Below are 19,450 nucleotides of genomic sequence, written 5' to 3'. Positions count from 1 at the left end.
ACATTGCACGTTTATTGAGCACCTGCTATGTCCAGGAACTGTGCCGAGTGCTGGGGGACAGGCACAGCCCCTGTTTGAATGAAGCCTCCCTGCTGGTACAGGGCTTCTCTATCCATGTCCACTCAGTCTATATCAATTCAGCTTCTATTCCTGCTCCTGCGCTGGCTGCTGTGGATGTTTTCAAAAATACCACATGGTTGTACAATAATGTGTGTGGACTTAATGCCGCTGAATTGTGCAGTTAAAAACAGTGAAAATGGTTAACCATTACCTTATGTATATTTTACCAAAATTAAAAAGTCAGTCTACAAAAGACACATGTAATTTTTATCCTCAAGAAAGATAAAACCTAAATGAGAAGAGAGAACATAGTGCTATCAAATATTTCAGCTCAATAATTTGAGTCCCCATTGTGTATCAAGCACCATCCTAGGTGGGCACATAAAGTTGAGGAAGTTAGTTCCTGTCTTCAAAGGCACCTCCTACCCTGATGAGAGCAATGTTGGGAGCAGCCTTGGTTTTTGTGGTTAACAAGAGCTGCCCTTTATGGAATGCAAAATGTCTGCCAGGCCTTTAGTAAGTGTTTTATGTGCACCTTCAATCTCACTGGAGCCTCACAGCAAACCTATGGGGCAGATGCTATTATCAACCCCATTTTACAAAGGGGGCAGAAGCTCAGAGAGGTTTAGTAACTTCCCCAAAGTCACACAGAGTTAATAGGTAGAGAAGCCAGGTTTTGAGCCCAGGTACACTTTACTCTAAACCCCATGGGCAGAGGGATGCAAAGAGCCCTAGTGTAGCCAGCTCAGACGGGATCAGTGTGGGCTGGAGAGACAGGAGCTCTTGAGGAGGCTGGGCCAGAGGAGCTGCAGGACCCAGGTGAAGGCGCCACACCTTCACTCCAGGTGAGTCTCATGTTGCAAATGCAGGAGCAGGTTCACAGAGGAGGCCATCAATGCTGATTCCTAAAGGATGACAGAGGGACAAAACGGGGAAGGACATTCTGGCCACAAGGAACAGGGAAGAGGGGCCCACCGATGTCATTGAGCCCTCGGTGCCCAGAGCTGTGGCTCAGTGAAGGTGACATCACACGATGTAGGTGAACTCTGCGGGAGATGGCAGCTGTGGTCGGGCCCAGGTACCTTCATGGGCTTGGCGGGCCTCAGAAACCTTAGCACAGACACTCCACTGGGAACTGGACTGGAGGAAACTGCCAGGTACCACATGGCAGCTGAATGAGCTAAAATAGAAGAATATTGAAACAGTGAGAGAGTGGGCTTTTATGAGAGACTGGAGGTTCTCCCAACATGCATAGTGGAGGTGAAGGCTGAGACAGGCAGACAAGATGACGTTAGAACAGGACCAGATCATATTGGGCCTTGTCAGCTCCAGGCTACAAATGCACATGTACTGTGGACGTGGGGGAGCAGCCTCAACGCTGCCTCAGGGGGTAAGAGGCTCCTGGACTAGGTAGAAAGAGGCCAGGGAAAGCCGGCCTGGCTATATGGTGAACTCCCTGAGGTGGGCTGTCAGTCCACAATGCTGTGTCTAGAGAGACTTGGAAAATTCAAGCCTGGTTCGAGAAAGCACGGTCATGCAGAGCAGAACGTGGCTGTGGACATCCAGGAGGGAAGAGGGCAGCCAGGTCAGCCCCAGCGGGTGGGTTGAGTTTGGGGCAACACAGGGAAAGATCCCTGAAAGAGGGGACCCGCTGGACTGGGCAGGTATGTCAGGGCTTACCGGTAACAGAAGCCAAAGTCCAGGAAACATCTAAGTCACACCTTAGCAGGCCGAAGGGGGGTTGTAGTGGAGGGAGGCTTTTGTGCGGAGGGGTGATGGTCTAGCACCAAGCTCAGTCCCAGATGGAGCAATGCCGATAAGGCTTGTTGGGGCGCCACCTGCTGGTAGGCTGTGGCTACTGTTACTCTGGCCCTGGGCAGGTCCACCTCAAATGGAGGCCAGGAGGGAATCTGTAACAGCACTCCTGATGGGATTTTTACTATTTTCGTTTTGGTTGAGGCATGAATACAATAAATGCTAAATTCCAAAGGGGCTACTGTGCAGAAATTTCAAAATAGTATTAAGAACAGGGTAAACACCTTTTAAATTCCTGAACCATTAGGAAAAGGCAAAGAGGATTTGCAAAGAGAATTTTTAAAGTGAGAAGCTGTTAAATCCCTTCTCTCCCAGGGTTGGTGGGAGGGGATCTGTGGCTGCGCCCTGCATGAAGTCTGGAGAGAGACTCTAAGGAGAATACTTGGAAAGCTTGGTAAGTTTTTCCTGAATAAAAAGGCACTGGACTGAGGTCAGACTTCTGCCTAGAAAATCTGACAGGTAAGAAATGGGCTGGCCGGCTGTCCCAGAAACGGAATTAAGGGGAGGTGGTTGCTGCTTCAGGCAGAGTTAGTAGAGGCAAAGCATGTGCATGCGTGCTTCCAGATGTGCTTGTGCAGAGAGAGAAAGGAGGGGATTTTTGGGGTGGTGATTGTAGTTGTTGCTTTTCAAGGAAATGTCAGGTATTGATGAATTAACCAAGTATAACAAACAAATGCAACAAGATATGAAATATTTTGGAAAGTGACTGTCCCTGTTTTATTTTTTAAACGTAAAACTCCCAATCAAAATTCAAACAGCTCGACAATATACATTAGCAGAGAACGAATTTCCCCTTAATTGTATTCCCCACGCTGACCTTTAAGGCCTTTTCCAGCATTAATGCTCTCCCTCTACTTTCTAGAGCTTTGTAGCCAGCAGGTGGCAGCACTCCACTGCTTTACGGGGACCCAGAAAAGAAGTAGATTTGGGAGGCAAGTCCCATAGAGCAGAGAGCTTTGAAAAATCGTTTTCATTAAAAACATTTTTAAGTTTTCTAAAACAATGTCAGGAAAACCCCGTAATTTTGTTTTTTACCTGTTTAGAACTGGCAAGTTCCCACTACTGTGCTCTAGGTGAGACATTATTGTCCCTGAGCTCTGAGCTTTTGCAAGCAAGAAAGAAAGCTTTAGAAAACAAAGGGGGTATATTGGTTCCTGTGACTGAAAAGTCCAGAGGTCTGTTCTGTGGGGAGGGAGATCCCATTTTGATTCATTTTGATCCCATTTGATTCACCCCATCATCAGGGCCTCAAACCATTTTTCTGATGTTTTCTGCTTTCCGTGGGCCAGCTTTGTCGGAGGCCTGCCTCCCTCATGATGGAAAAATAGCTGCAGCGGTTCCCAGCCTCACATCTGCACATTTCACCTTCTGGAGGCCCGGAAAATGTTGTCATGAGTCTCAGAGGCCTGAATGGAATCACTTGACCATTCTTTTTTTGTTTTGTTTTGTTTTTTTTTTTTGAGACGGAGTCTTACTCTGTCGCTCAGGCTGGAGTTGGAGTGCAGTGGCACGATCTCAGCTTGCTGCAACCTCTGCCTCCCGGGTTCAAGAGATTCTCCTGCCTCAGCCTCCCGAGTAGCTGGGATTACAGGTACGCACTATCATGCCCAGCTAATTTTTGTATTTTTAGTAGAGATGGGATTTCGCCATGTTGGCCAGGCTGATCTGGAGCTCCTGACCTCAGGTGATCCACCTGCCTAGGCCTCCCAAAGTGCTGGGATTACAGGCGTGAGCCACTGCACCTGGCCACTTGACCATTTTTAAAGCAAATACTATGACCAGAGGGATACAGTTGTGCTCATTCACTTGAGCCTAAGCCTCATGCCCATTGGGTGCAGTAAAGTGTCCCCCGTGAGTACATGAGCTGTGTTGGGGTGAGGGAATACCTGGATAATTAAGGATAGTTACCACAAAGTGAAGGGTAGATATTTGGTGGCACATGTACAATGTCATTGTGAGCCTGTTGCCCTCGGTCTCTAGGAAGCCCTGTTGTTCACTAAGGAAGTGGTGAACCCAAGCGTCACTCAGGGAAGCCAGCTGAACATCTTCCAGGTCTGTCCACTCCAATCCATCCTCTACCAGTCAGCCCCCAAGTGACTGCACATTTGCACAGTTCCTCTGCTGAAAACCCTACTGGTGGCTCCCATTATCCAAGCTAAAGTCCTGTTCCATTCAGGAACATGAGTCCTATACTGTGGCTCCTGGTCTCTCTGGCCTTGTCACCCTCCCCTCTCTCTGGCACCTTAGCCTCCAGCCACACTGATCCGCTCGTTCATTCTCTCCACTCTTACTTGGAGGGTCTTTTCATTTTTCCCTCCTAGATGTACTTCTCTTCCACCTTTCAAACTTAGCTCAAGTGTCAGCAACTCCTGGAGAGCACCTTCCACACATGCCCCGGGGCTGGCTTGGTGCCCTTGCCCTTGGCTTCCCCTCAACCCCATGAATACTCAAAGCATGGCTCTAACCACACTGTGTTGAGATGATGTTCACTGTGTACCTCCCTCTACTAAACCGTGAGGTTCTTAGCGGCACAGGACTGTGGTAGGTTGGTAGATGCTCCAGGAGTATCATGGAACTGCTGGAATACATCCTCAGTCCTCACTTATGCAGCACAGGGCTGCATTGTCTGCATTTGGCTGTGGGAGGCAGGTAGTGGATTTTGCCTCTCAAGAACATAACTCCCTCAGTCAACTGTCTTTCCCCTGGAACGCATGATTCATTGGCCTGAGTGATGTTGTAGGGTCCTTCCCAGTCTTAAAGTGTATGATTCTCACTGGCAGTAGCATTGAAGAAGCTGAAGAAGAGAGGAGGTCCTGCTGATCTAAGGTGATGCCTCCCTGAGGGCCTTCCTCTATAGGAAGTCAAATTGGACCATCAGGGAACAGCCCCAGTTTTTGGATCTACTGGATTCCTAGTGAATCATAAAAACACCCATGGTGTATAACCTCTCCCTTCAAAAGACATTTTCATTCTTCAGAGATTTCTAATTTTTTTTTCTTCTGGCTTCCTGGTTGACCTGCCAGGGTGGAAAGGACCCAGTGTTCTTTGTGTGTGTGTGTGTGTGTGTGTATATATATATAGTACATATATAGACATATATGTACTATATATAGTGTGTGTACACGTGTGCGTGTGTGTGTGTGTGTTGTGTTGTGTATTTTTTTTTTTTTTTAAAGAGACAGGGTTCTCTGTTGCCCAGGCTGGTCTCGAACTCCTGGCCTCAAGTGATCCTCCCACATCAGTCTCCTGAGCAGCTGGGATTACAGGCACACACCACCAAACCCAGCAGACCCAGTATTCTTTGAGTGAGCAGAGAGGTCAATGGAGTTGGGCCATTTGGAATGACATTACCATGATTGATAAACACAGCTCACAGTTTCTGAGTGCTCACTTTGTTAGCTATCATTTTTAAGAACAATACATGCATTAAATCATTCAGTGTTTACAACATCCTACAAGGTAGGCACCAATATCATCCCATTTTACAAACAAGGAAATGGATAGAGAAAATTTAAAATTCTTACCTGAGGCCATGAAGCTAGTCAGTGACAGAGACAGGATTCAAATGGAGGCCTTCTGGTTTCCATAACCTCAACCACCCTCCTGTACTGCCAATCTTATCCAGGCTGTGGAGGAAGGATGAAGGAGAGAGGCCAGTTTGGAAAGGGGTGTCCAACCTCATGGGACTCCTTCTACCATCGCTACCACAGCTGCTAGCCCCCAAGACAAAACCTAGTTCAGGTCTATCCTAGGAGTCTTTAAATCATAAGTACAATTATTATGTGTAAAATGCTTGCTATTAATTTATCACATTATAGATCTCAGAACGCATCCCAAGCCTTACTTCATTAGAGACTGACAATGGCCCTGTGACATAATTGTATTAGCCTCATTTTACAGAAGAAGAGGCCAAGGCAAGGCTAAGTGACCACCCAAGGTCCCAAAGAGATAGACAGAGAGCTAGAACTTGCTCCTATGTCACCTACCTATGGACTCAGGGCCAACATCACACAATCTCTTCCTTTGTGGGTGAGGGCCTCTGGATTTTGGAAGTCTCCAGGGAAATGGGTCTAGGGTGTCTCATTCTTACTTACTCTTCCATTCCCCATCTCCCCCAGACAACACTCAGATAGTTGTTTCCCCAATTCACAGCCCCCTGCTCAGAGGGCAAGGCAGGTCTGAGGATGGAGATACCTGCCCTCAGGACTGGGGCAGCTTTGCACATCTATCCGCCCCCCAAACCATGCCCATGTCCGTTCTCTCAAACAGACCCTTACCCTTTTGCCTAGAAATGTTTAAAGCTTGTTAGTTTATGCCTGCGAAGTCAGTAGAGGGCCTTGGCTGGTGACCAAGTCTTTTCCCCATCATCTGCACAGGGCAGGGCTTGTTGCTTTCAAGGGCCGTGGCTCCCTGTGCCCTTCAAAATCCTTCTTGGGTCTGTGGACTTTCAGTGACATCAGAGCCTGAAGCGCTGTCCAAAGCCAGATCCAGACATCACCACCTTTTCCAGGGTCCATCAAGGACTCCTTAGAAGTGGTATTGGGGTGGAAAGAAGCATGAAGGTCCTGCTTCCAGTCTTCCTTTTAAGGAGCAAACGTTGATACAGTCATTCAAAGTGCTAAGGGAAGCACACTCCCAGGAAAAAAAAAAAAAATCCCTATTTACTTTACCAGAATCCCTGAGGCCCCAGCAAATAGCTCCGCTAAGTAAACCCAATAACCATCACTTTTTTACACAGAGACTTAGGCTGTAGAAGGAAGTTCAATGGAGTAGGCTATTTGGAAAGGCATTATTATGTCTAGTAAGAACAGCTCGTATTTTTTGAGAACTCACTTTGTTAGCTAAGATGTATTGAGCTCTTACTAGCGCAAGCTATCATTTTAGCTTTTAGTTTATATAATAGATATATACACCATTCACTATTCATAACATCCTATGAGGTAGGCAACACTATCATTCTCATTTCATAGACAAAAAAAAACTTAAAGGTTCATTATCTTGCCTAAGGTTTTGAAGGTAGAAGGTATTGTGAATAAGAGAAGCCAGAGGCTAAAATCAATTCCTGATCCATCCCCAGGCTTCCCAAGCAGGGGGACACATTCACCCATTCATCTCAAGTGCCTGCTGTATGCCTGGTAAGTGCCGAATTCAGGTCATACAAAGACAATAAGGCCTAGGCCAGACATCACCACCCCTTCCGGGGTCCATTGAGGACTCCTTAGAAATGGCATTGTAAGGAGCAGACATTGATATTTAGTCACTCAAAGTGCTAAGAGAAGCACACTCCATAAGTTCAATGCCCAATAGTGAAGACAAATATGTAAGTTATAGTATAGTGCTGAGAGAGAGGTAGGTGGGAAGTGTGTGGGAATGAAATGAGGAGTTCACTGATCAAGAAGGTATTTCAGATGGCAGGAGTTGCTTGAACCAAAGTTCAGAGCCCTCCTGCAAAAAGATGTCCTTCCTGGGGAACTGCTTGATGATGCATAGACTTGCTGGGCCCCCTTAGGCAGGGAGGGTGGCACATTTGCCAGATAGCTGGATCACCCCCCAAGACTCACAGTCACAGGCCAAATATCCAATCGACCCTTTCTGTGGAGATTCAATGTTGAGTGATGGGAAAAATGGGGAAATTGCCAGGAATCTTTCATGACAGTGTAAATCCAGCTTGCTGGGCTCTCTTAAAATGCATGCCATGGCTTTCTGATGTGTTCCATATGTCACAGAATTTACGAGTCTGATCTCACAGAGCAGCCAGAAAGCTCAGAGGCAGTTGATGATGTATGTGGATCGTCTGGCTCCTCTGAGAAAGGATTCAATTCTGTCTCTTAAAGTGATTTAATCCTAAATCTTAGGCTGGAACAAATAGAAAATGCAAATCTGTCTTCCTTGTTTAAGGATTTTGTATTCTTTGATAGTTTCAAAACAATCATGCAGAGAAAAAAACAAATCTTCACAAATATATCATGTTGGAAAGTGTAGATGCTTTGACAAATTACAAAGCCAACCAAGTCAGATACTTCCTTGTCAACTTTTGCTTCCAGCTGGCAAGCATTTAAAATAATATTCTAAGGAGGTTTAACATTCATGATTACATTGTTTGATTATTGCACTTTCTAGATAATGGTTTTTCAAAATTGTATCTTGCAGCTAAAAATTAAATAGCGACTTCTGGGTATGCATGACATTCTTTAATAAAATGAGACCCAATATAATATTCTCAGAGGCTGAGCAGTAATATAGAAGAGATTTACTGTAGTCCAAATGAGTGAGATCACTGATCCGATAGGATTCTTATTATTTTCTCAAGCTAAACTCCAGAGAATGCTGGGAATGGAGCCACAGACTCTGTTCATGTCTAGCAGGATCCTAGATGGGCTTTCCTTTTCTACGTGGATATCTAAAGAATTCTTGGGGTCTTTGGGCTGTGGAAAAATGCCTTTTAGCAGAAAGCTGTGGACAAAGTTGTTTATTTGTGTCCACTGTTGGTGGACACAAATTGTAATTGTAACAAATGAATCATTCTGGTGAGGGATGTTGATAATGGGGGAGGCTTATTATGCATGTGGGTTGGGGCAAGTGGTATATGGGAACTCTCTGTACTTTCTGCTCAATTTTGCTGTGAACCTAAAACTGCTCTTAAAAAATATATACACCATGTAAGCCTTCCCTGCCAATGCAGGCAGCCGTGGCGCCGCCGGCACTGCATTCTCAGAACGATCCCTCCTTCCTGCTCTACTGCAGTTTCTGCAAGCTCCTACCCCTTGATTTTGCTTCCTGCTCGTCTCTGGATCAGGATGAAGGATGTTGTCCTTCCTTCCTTCAACCCATGTTTGTGGAGATTCTGATACGCGGCAGGCACCGGCTTACATTTGGATTCAAGCTTTGATCTGGCTACACTTCAAGGACCTTAGCTTAGACCCAGCCTTAAAACAGTCCATTTTGAGTAGGTCCCAGGTAAGTTAGGGCACAATAGTAGGTCTGATGGGCTTTTCCATCTGGAATATTTATTCAATAAGAAAATCATTTGCAAATGTGCTAGAAAGTATGGAGCTGGCTGGATTCCCAGAGTGAAAACGTCCTGGGTGGTGCGTGCATCCTGTGTTCATGCATCAGAACAAAGAGTACAGAGGCATCTGGGGATGGACTCCATGGAGTGTTGGCAGCGTGCTGACTCTCTGGGCTTGCCCACCTCCCTCAGTCAGGCGAGGCTGGGCTAAGCATGGCAAGAAACAACTGCAAAACCTTAGTGGCTTAACACAATAAAAGCTATTCTTCATTCACACAAGGTCCCATGTGAATATCACAGGTCAGGCAACTTCAAGTCATGAGTTCAGGGGTTCAGCTCCTGACATGGCATGTGGCTCTGACTTCTCAGAGTCCTTTGCTCCAGGAACACAGCTGGCAAAGAGAGGGACCACAAAAGAGCTTGCAGGGCATTTTAGGGGCCAAGCCTTGAAGTGGTATACACACTGTGCCCACATTGGATAGAACCCAGTCATACCATCCCTCCTAACTGCAAGGAGGCTGGGAACAGAGGAATCTGTGGTCTCAGTGAACACCAGCAGTCTCTGCTACACATAGTAGGGAGCCACTTCTGCCAGGGACAATTTTAAAGCTCAAAGATCGATTTTCATACTTTCTAGAGAGTTTCTCTTCCACTTATCAGGTCTTTTGTTTTCTATGTCCAGCAACATTAAATCAAAGCCCCTTCAGCAGAGGTGTCCTGAATGATTCACCTCCTGCCCAGAGCCACAGGATAGCCCTGTACAGTAGGGTAGGAGTGCACAGGGGACAGCCTCTTCATTTGTCAAGAAATGGATACTAATAATGCAAGAAATGCAACAACATATGCAGCAAGAATTCTGTAAAGGGAACTAACTAGTAAGGAAGTCAAAACCACCCTGTTATTGTGAGGACCCACAAATAAACCCAGAGGAAATGGCATAACTTGAGTTGTGGGTTAATCTTAAGTTTTCTGATCGTTATTTACAATTATTTGTCGCTAAAGATCTGTTGTACTAAGTCATTTTAGAAAAAGTTATAATAGCTAAGTGCGGTGGCTCACGCCTGTAATCCCAACAGTTTGGGAGGCCAAGACTGGCCGATCTCTTGAGCCCAGGAGTTCAAGACCAACCTGGAGAACATGATGAAACCCTGTTTACACAAAAAGTACAAAAATTAGCAGGGCATGGTGGCGCGCACCTGTAGTCCCAGCTACTTGGGAGGCTTGAAGTGGGAGGATTGCCTGAGGTGGGGGAAGTTGAGGCTGCAGTGAACTGTGGTCGTGCCACTGTCCCCCAGCCTGAGCAACAGAGTGAGACTCTGTCTCAAAAAAAGAAGAGAGAAAGTTATAATAATGAACTCTGTTAAGCTTAAGGGAAAATACAGATATTTCTCTTTGTTACTTTGGGTCATTACATTTTCATTCAAAAGAATTTTGTCACTAGAGATCTCGAAGCAAAGGCTACAAAGAGGAAGTGTGTGTGCATGTGTTTTCACACTTGTGCTGTATACAGGTGACTGTCAAAGTCCAACTCCTTTTACAGTTTCAAGTATGTTATGATGATGGTGCCCTTATTTGTGTACTTGGGGCTTTAGTAAGGTACTCCCTCACCTCATCTTGCTTCCCTGAGAACCTGAAATAAGACTGCCCTTTGAGAGCCAAATAACAAGATCAGTATCAGAAAGAAGCAAAGTTTCTTGATGAAGGCAAAATGGCTCCAGGGCCTCTAAAACTCCACTAGCAATCCAGGGAAGAGGTAACATAGATAAAGGAAGAACATGCCCATTAGAAGAAAAGCTAGTCAAGTTTGGCAGCTTGGAGGAAGGAGAGGTGCCAGGGCATGTGCTAGTGGCATAAGCAAAGGGCCTTGAATCCCAGTGCAAAGGAATTACGGCTGGATCCCAGAGGCCGTGGGAAATCAGGGAAGAGAATCCCACCCTATAGAGGTCCCTACTTAATTACTGATTCTTAACTATAAATGGTTATCTTATATGCTCAAATATAAAATGAGGATTTTGTTTTTAAGCATCCCTTGGTAAAGAGGTAGTAGCCTTACTTTTAAGACTGCAAAAACATTTTCCTGAGAATGCTTTCTTGATTATTGTGAATAGCAAAGTGCCATTTGGGGAAGTTTCACTTAAAGGAGGTTAAAGGAGGTCAAACTCAACAAACTGAGTCACTCTCTCTCATTGGCAAAAGTATCCTTAATGTGAAGATGAATGAATGTCGGGGGTAAGGCCAATTGAGTTCCAGTCTTCTAGCCCCGGTTAGTTCTGTTGCTCAATGGAAGGACTGAGCAGTATTAGTTTTATTTCACTAAATGTTCAAGTCATCTAACTTTCCTTTTTCTGATGATACACTTCCCCAGGAGTCTTCTGATCATGACTTGGAGTGGGCTTCAGGAAAAGGATGTGCTGGTCATGTAGACTTTGCAGCATTTCAGCCCCTTTGACAGTTACTTCTCATTGCTAATTAGTACCCTGGCATAGTCCTTTTATCCTTCAATCTCACTCCTTAGCTAATGGGTCTCTCAGAAAAATCGATCTACTCTTGGTATGTTGTCTAAGTTCTGAATCTGCAAGGCTGAAGTCCAACCTAGCTCATGGACAATTCACAAAGGCAATGAGTCCACCAGTCAAGGCTTCCCAGCAGGTGGACTGCTGATCTTGTTCTTCAAGAAAACTTTCTGACTTGTTGGATACGTGAAAAGAGAGCTAATTTTTTTCTATTGTCATATAATCAGAAATTTTCCATCTCAAATGGCAAGATTCCAATTTTCATCTCTACACAGCTTCAAGTTGCTTCTCTTTTGTGCCCTGAAAATGAATTTTGCAAGTAATACCCATAAGTTCTATGTTACTGGCAATTTGGGGAGCAACAAATGTGTCAGTTCTTACTAGCAATTCCCAAACATCACAGAACACTCAACATGAAGTGTGTATAAGAGGTAAACTGATGCCAACTATGCCCTCAAGATCTGAAGACAAAGTCTGAAGCCAAGAAGATTGACAAACAATACTTTCTCATTTTGGCTTAAGCCTCCCTCCCCAAGCTCCTTAGGGAATCCATTTCTTGGAAAGCACTTCTGTAAGGCACTTCTTAAGCTTTAAGGGATGCTTGAGTTTGCTACCAGTTTTTTTGTTGTTGTTGTGGTTGTTGTTGTTGTTTGACAACTCTATTCTAGAAATGTTAAGTTGGATTTCTCTAAGGGAGGCTCATTTAGAACATGGATTTTAAACAAAAACTGAAAACATCAGGAGCCACTGACTACATAAGAACTTGGGAAGTGGGAAAGCTTCCCTGGAAGTTTTGCAAGGCAGGAAAGCAGAGGTCTGCGTCTGTAATGGAATAAACTAAGTGGATAATTCTGGTAGACTGCTTCTAACTCCATGGAACACGCTCACGTGGTACCCTGTCCTCTCTTTCATAACTTTTCACCATGGTTGTAGTCGATTATGTAATTATTGGGTTAATGTCTAAATTCCTGCTACATTTTAGGTTCTAAGAAGGTGGGCTTTTCCCCGTCTGAAAACTCAGCACCTACTACAGTGCCTTGCACATGGAAGATGTTTAGTAAACATTAGATGAACATATAATATGCCATCCAAGGGACTAGGTTTTTTATCTTGGAGCCACTAATGCCTAGCAGAATGCCTGGCGGGAACTCAGGAGTCAGTTGTAAAAGCAAGGAAAGAAGGAAAGAAGGAAGGAAGGGAGGGAGGGGTCGTCTCCATCCCATGGACTCAATGTAGTTGGACTTGAAGTTTCCTGATTAATGTCATCAAAAGGCAAATCCCCTTCTGTTAGCAAAAGAAATGAAAAATAAACAGAATGCCATCTAATTTAATTTGAGCACCAAAGAAAGTGAGTAATGAGGCATTTCTGTATTTGGGTAGGAGGAGAATACTCTAAGTGCTACCTGGAAATGGCTTTAGTTACTTTGGTGACTATTATAGTCTTGTGAGAATAATCTCCTCTTAATAAGGACAATTACTTAGATTTATTACTCCTCCGTGGTCTTGTTAAAGATCTAAGAAGAATCCTATTTAAATGAAAAGGACAATAGGAGCTTTTTAACAGAGAGCAAGGTTTAATTAAAACTCCAGCATAAGATTGGTACCTCTGTGGCTAAGCAGAAAAACTAGGTTAAAAAAGAAAAAGAGGAGTAAATAAACAATGGCACCTACTTCACCTGCTTTTCGGGGGTAAAAGTCCGTTTTCAGTGAAAAGTCTCAAAAGAGAATGTGTATCCAGGTTACACAAAACATCCCTTTTGTGAGGATGGCCTTTTGGAATCAAGTCGTCCTTCCTCATTCAATGAAAAATCCTTTGGACTTTAGATAATGAGCTCCCTTACCTGCTGGGAGCCCAATCCAAGAGGGAGAACTGGGATGACTGATGGGAATCACTAGAACATTATGCAGTGGTACTTAAAAAGTACTTGATAATGTTCCTAGCAAGAAATAGGAACCCAGAATACTCCCAAGGAAGCGCATTGCTCCAGAGAGTCCCAACCCACAAGTAGAAGTGCAGGATTCTTTCTGCTTGAGTAATAATAACAAGAGCTGTTTAGAAGTATCAAAAGCTCTGGCCCTGTCATTAAAAAGAATTAACATTATATAAACCCCCAAAACAAAAATACAGAATGAAAGCAAGCAAGTGGGATCACACATCGGATGGATGGCTGCTAAGTGAAGGGTGCACACTGTGGCCGAGAGGCAGCATCTTTGCTGCCTGATGGGGCTGGTGCTTCTAAGTTGGAGTGGTGCATATAAATACAGCTGTCTGTTTGTAGCATTTTTCTTTTCTAAATAAATAACCAACAACAGTCATATGGATGCATTTTGGGTGACAATGGCACATGCGAACTCTGTTATCTAACCTAAGCTAGAAATATTTCCACGTTAAATTATATGATTGGAAACAATGCAGGAGCAACCATGGTGTGGGATAGGGCTGGAGGGGCTCTTGCGTGGGCTTCTGGGTATGTTCTGACTTTATGTCACCCTAGTGGTTAACAAATGTCATACCAAGAACAGATGAGCACTAAATGAATCTCTTCTTGTGATGATTATAACAAGACTGTAAAATGGAAAACAGTAAATATAACTCATCCTTATTAAGACTCACTGGTATTTGTTTCCAGCTAGAGCTCCTAACAAAAGAGTAAACAATACTTGGTCTCCTGTGATTGCTAATTAAAATGCAATAAATTATGGAATCAATTTAAATTCTGGATCAGCTCTACAGTGGGTTCAATAAACCTCCTAAATTTTATTTTCCCTATGAGGTTCCTTTTTCTTGAGGTAGGGAGGTGTGTGTGCATGGCTTCTCTTTTGTTTGATTTTTAATTGCTCTGGCAGCTTCTTTCAGGGCAAGATGGCCAATAGCGGGACAAATCCCCAAATCCTAGCATACATTTTCCTGGCTCCAGGTTACCTTGGACAAGACCAGGACAAGACTTGGAGTTGCTGCCCAAAGTTGTTCATGGTAGTGGCCTTGGCGACACACTTAGAACAACCAAATAGTGTGGGGTCCCTACAGCCTTGTCAAGAACAATGGGGACCAGGTATTCTCTTTCACGTGGTCAGTGTATGAAGGAAGAGTGTTTGTCAGTGAGGCCCATAGGAGGCCGCTGACATACATGCATGTGTGTATTTGCAGGCTATTTTAGGTCTAGTAGGCTCTACAAAAAAAAAAAAAAAAAAAAAAAATTCTAAGAAATATTCCTTGAGGAGGCTAATTAATACACTAATTAAGGAAACTCAGAAAGCCAATACCCATTTAGTAAGATGGACACCTGAAGCAGAAGCAACTTTCCAGGCCCTAAAGAAGGCCCAAACCCAAGCCCCAGTGTTAAGCTTGCCAACAGGGCAAGACTTTTCTTTATATGTCACAGAAAAAACAGGAATAGCTCTAGGAGTCCTTACACAGGTCCGAGGGATGAGCTTGCAACCTGTGGCTTACCTGAGTAAGGAAATTGATGTAGTGGCAAAGGGTTGGCCTCATTATTTATGGGTAGTGGCGGCAGCAGCAGTCTTAGTATCTGAAGCAGTTAAAATGATACAGGGAAGAGATCTTACTGTGTGGACATCTCATGATGTGAACGGCATACTCACTGCTAAAGGAGACTTGTGGCTATCAGACAACCATTTGCTTAAATAACAGGCTCTATTACTTTAAGGACCAGTGCTGTGACTGCGCACTTGTGCAACTCTTAACCCAGCCACATTTCTTCCAGACAATGAAGAAAAAAATAGAACATAACTGTCAGCAAGTAATTGCTCAAACCTGCGCCACTTGAGGGGACCTTCTAGAGGTTCCCTTGACTGATCACGACCTCAGCTTGTATACTGATGGAAGTTCCTTTGTAGAAAAAGGAATTCAAAAAGTGGGGTATGCAGTGGTCAGTGATAATGGAATACTTGAAAGTAATCCCCTCACTCCAGGAACTAGCGCTCAGCTGGCAGAACTAATAGCCCTCACTCGGGCACTAGAATTAGGAGAAGGAAAAAGGGTAAATATATATACAGACTCTAAGCATGCTTACCTAGTCCTCCATGCCCATGCAGCAACATGGAGAGAAAGGGAATTCCTAACTTCCGAGGGAACAGCTATCAAACATCAGGAAGCCCTTAGGAGATTATTATTGGCAGTACAGAAACTTAAAAAGGTGGCAGTCTTAACACAGTCGGGGTCATCAGAAAGGAAAGGAAAGGGAAATAGAAGGGAACCACCAAGCAGATATTGAAGTCAAAGGAGCTGCAAGGCAGGACCCTCCATTAGAAATGCTTATAGAAGGACCCCTAGTATGGGGTAATCCCCTCTGGGAAACCAAGCCCCAGTACTCAGAAGAAGAAATAGAATGGAACCTCACGAGGACATAGTTTCCTCCCCTCAGGATGACTAGCCACCGAAGAAGGAAAAGTACTTTCACCAGCAGCTAACCAATGAAAATTACTTAAAACCCTTCACCAAACCTTTCACTTAGGCATTGATAGCACCCATCAGATGGCCAAATCATTATTTACTGGACCAGGCCTTTTCAAAACTGTCAAGCAGATAGTCAGGGCCTGTGAAGTGTGCCAAAAAAAAAATCCCCTGCACTTCAGTCCATACATTTCTAACCCTGTATCTTTAACCTCCTTGTTAAGTTTGTCTCTTCCAGAATCAAAGCTGTAAAGCTACAAATTGTTCTTCAAATGGAGCCCCAGATGCAGTCCATGACTAAAATCTACCACGGCCCCCTGGACCAGCCTGCTAGCCCATGCTCTGATGTTAATGACATCAAAGCCACCCCTCCTGAGGAAATCGCAACTGCATAACCCCTACTACACCCCAATTCAGCAGGAAGCAGTTAGAGCAGTCATTGGCCAACCTCCCCAACAGCACTTGGTTTTTCCTGTTGAGAGGGGGGACTGAGAGACAGGACTAGCTGGATTTCCTAGGCCGACTAAGAATCCCTAAGCCTAGCTGGGAAGGTGACCGCATCCACCTTTAAACACAGGGCTTGCAACTTAGCTCACACCTGACCAATCAGGTAGTAAAGAGAGCTCACTAAAATGCTAATTAGGCAAAAACAGGAGGTAAAGAAATAGCCAATCATTTATCACCTGAGAGCACAACGGGAGGGAGAGTGATCGGGATATAAACCCAGGCATTCGGGTCGGTAACTGCTACCCTTTTTGGGTCCCCTCCCTTTGTATGGGAGCTCTGTTTCACTCTATTAAATCTTGCAAATGCAAAAAAAAAAAAAAAAAAAAAAAAGAAAAGAAATATTCCCTGAGGAGCTGGGCACAGTGGCTCACACCTGTAATCCCAGCACTTTGGGAGGCTGAGGTGGGTGGATCACCTGAGGTCAGGAGTTTGAGACCAGCCTGACCAATGTGGTGAAACCGCATTTCTACTAAATACAAAAAATTAGCCAGGCATGGTGGCGCATGCCTGTAATCCCAGCTACTTGGGAGGCTGAGGCAGGAGAATTGCTTGAACCTGGGAGGCAGAGGTTGCAGTGAGCCGAGATGGCACTATTGCACTCCAGCCTGAGCAACAAGAGTGAAACTCCATCTTAAAAAAAAAAAAAAAGTACTTGCATCAGCTGGGGGCAGGTAAAGTGTGGGGAGGAGTGTGTGTGTGTTCCAGCTGGAATATAGGCTGGACTTCCCTCTGAGCCAAGCCTGAGATGCAGTCCCAGGTAATACTATGACTTACATCAGAGGTGAGGCGCAACCGAAGACTGTGTAGAATATGCCTAGTCCCTTGCTGCCTCCTTCAGACATCAGCAGTTTCACCCTTTGCTACCTGGGAAGCAATGTTTGACATAGTAAAAATACATGCCACCCTCCCAGTTGTTACCCAACTACAACTCACAAGAATTAGCTTCTGTCTCATCTGAATGTGGGAAAAGTTCTTAGCCCCAATCTTGATGCTGCCCATCTAGTCAATATTTGATAAACACTTCTTGGTTATTTGTGAGTATCTTAGTCCATTTGTGATGCTATAACAAAATATCATTGACTGGGTAACTTATAAACAATAGAAATTTATTCTCATGGCTCTGGAGGCCAGGAGGTCTAAGCTCAAGGTGCCAGCAGGATTGGTGTCTGCTGAGGGCTCCTCTTTGCTTCCAAGATAGTCCCTCATTGCTGCATCTTCCAGAGGGGAGGAACACTGTGTTCTCACTTGGCAGAAGGGGCAGAAGGGCAAGAGAGCTTCCTTCAATTGTGAGCCCTTTTATAACGTCACTAATCTCATTCATGAGAGTAGAGCCCTCATGACTTAGTCACCGCCCAAAGGCCACACTTCCTAATACTGTTGCATTGAGGATTAAGTCTTAACATGAATTTTTCTGGAGACATCATCATTCAAACTATAATAGCCAGGCAAAACACATTTTCATCTTACAGATGGGCCCTTTGGTTGCTTTTAAAGTCATCAAGATGTAGCGGGCTAAGCATGGGTGTTAGAGTAAGACAGAGTTGCTTAAAAACCTCTGTTTTATCTCTTATTAATGACATATTTTTTAAAAAGTTAACTTTGCCTTATATATAAAGTAGGATTAATAATGCCTACTCAATTGGGGCTATTAGAGAGCTTAACCAAGTTCTTGTATGCCTAGAATATCTAGTAAACATACCCAATAAATATCTAGTAAAACTATTTAAAACGCAGTTTTGTCAATTCTATTAACTTTATTTTTATATTCATTTATAATTTTTTATTAAAAAATCCATCAAGTATAATCTCCTCCCATACCCACTGCCTCAGAGTGTTTCCTTAAAAGAACAACATGACAAGATATATATACATATTTTTAAATTATGCTTTAAGTTCTGGGATACTTGTGCAGAATGTGCAGGTTTGTTGCATAGGTATACATGTGTCATGGTGGTATGCTGCACCCATCAACCTGTCATCTACATTAGGTATTTCTCCTAATGCTATCCCTTCTCTAGCCCCCCACCCTGCAACAGGCCCGGTGTGTGATGTTCCCCTCCCTGTGTCCATGTGTTCTCATTGTTCAACTCTCATTTATGAGTGAAAACATGTGGTGTTTAGTTTTCTGTTCCTGTGTTAGTTTGCTGAGAATGATGGTTTCCAGCTTCATCCATGTCCCTGCAAAAAGCATGAATTCATCGTTTTTTATGGCTCCATAGTAGTCCATGGTGTACATGTGCCACATTTTCTTTATCCAGTCTATCATTGATAGGCATTTGGGTTGGTTCCAAGTCTTTGCTATTGTGAACAGTGCTATAATAAACATACATGTGCATGTGTCTTTAAAGTAGAATGATTTATAATCCTTTGGGTATATACCCAGTAATGGGATTGCTGGGTCAAATGGCATTTCTGGTTCTAGATCCTTGAGGGATAGCCACACTGTCTTCCACAATGGTTGAACTAATTTACACTCCCACCAACAGTGTAAAAGCATTCCTATTTCTCCACAATAGGAAACAATAGCATCTGTTGTTTCCTGACTTTTTAATGATTGCCATTCTGACTGGTGTGAGATGGTATCTCATTGTGTTTTTGATTTGCATTTCCCTAATGACCAGTGATGATGAGCTTTTTTTCATATTTTTGTTGGCTGCATAATTGTCCTCTTTTGAGAATTGTCTGTTCATATCCTTCACTCACTTTTTGATGGGGTTGTTTGTTTTTTTCTTGTAAATGTGTTTAAGTTCCTTGCAGATTCTGGATATTAGCCCTTTGTCAGATGGATAGATTGAAAAATTTTCTCCCATTCTGTAGGTTGCCTGTTCACTCTGATGGTAGGTTCTTTTGCTGTGCAGAAGCTCTTTAGTTTAATTAGATCACCTGTGTCAATTTTGGCTTTTGATACCATTGCTTTTGGTGTTTTAGTCATGAAGTGTTTGCCCATGCCTATGTCGTGAATGGTGTTGCCTAGTTTTTCTTCTAGGGTTTTTATGGTTTTTAGGTGTTACGTTTAAGTCTTTAATCCATCTTGAGTTAATTTTTGTACAAGGTGTAAGGAAGGGGTCCAGTTTCAGTTTTCTGCGTATGGCTAGCCAGTTTTCCCAACACCATTTATTAAATAAGGAATCC

Source organism: Pongo abelii, chromosome 1 (assembly GCF_028885655.2).
Source record: "Pongo abelii isolate AG06213 chromosome 1, NHGRI_mPonAbe1-v2.0_pri, whole genome shotgun sequence".
Classification (NCBI taxonomy): domain Eukaryota; kingdom Metazoa; phylum Chordata; class Mammalia; order Primates; family Hominidae; genus Pongo; species Pongo abelii.
This window is presented reverse-complemented; position numbering follows the sequence as displayed.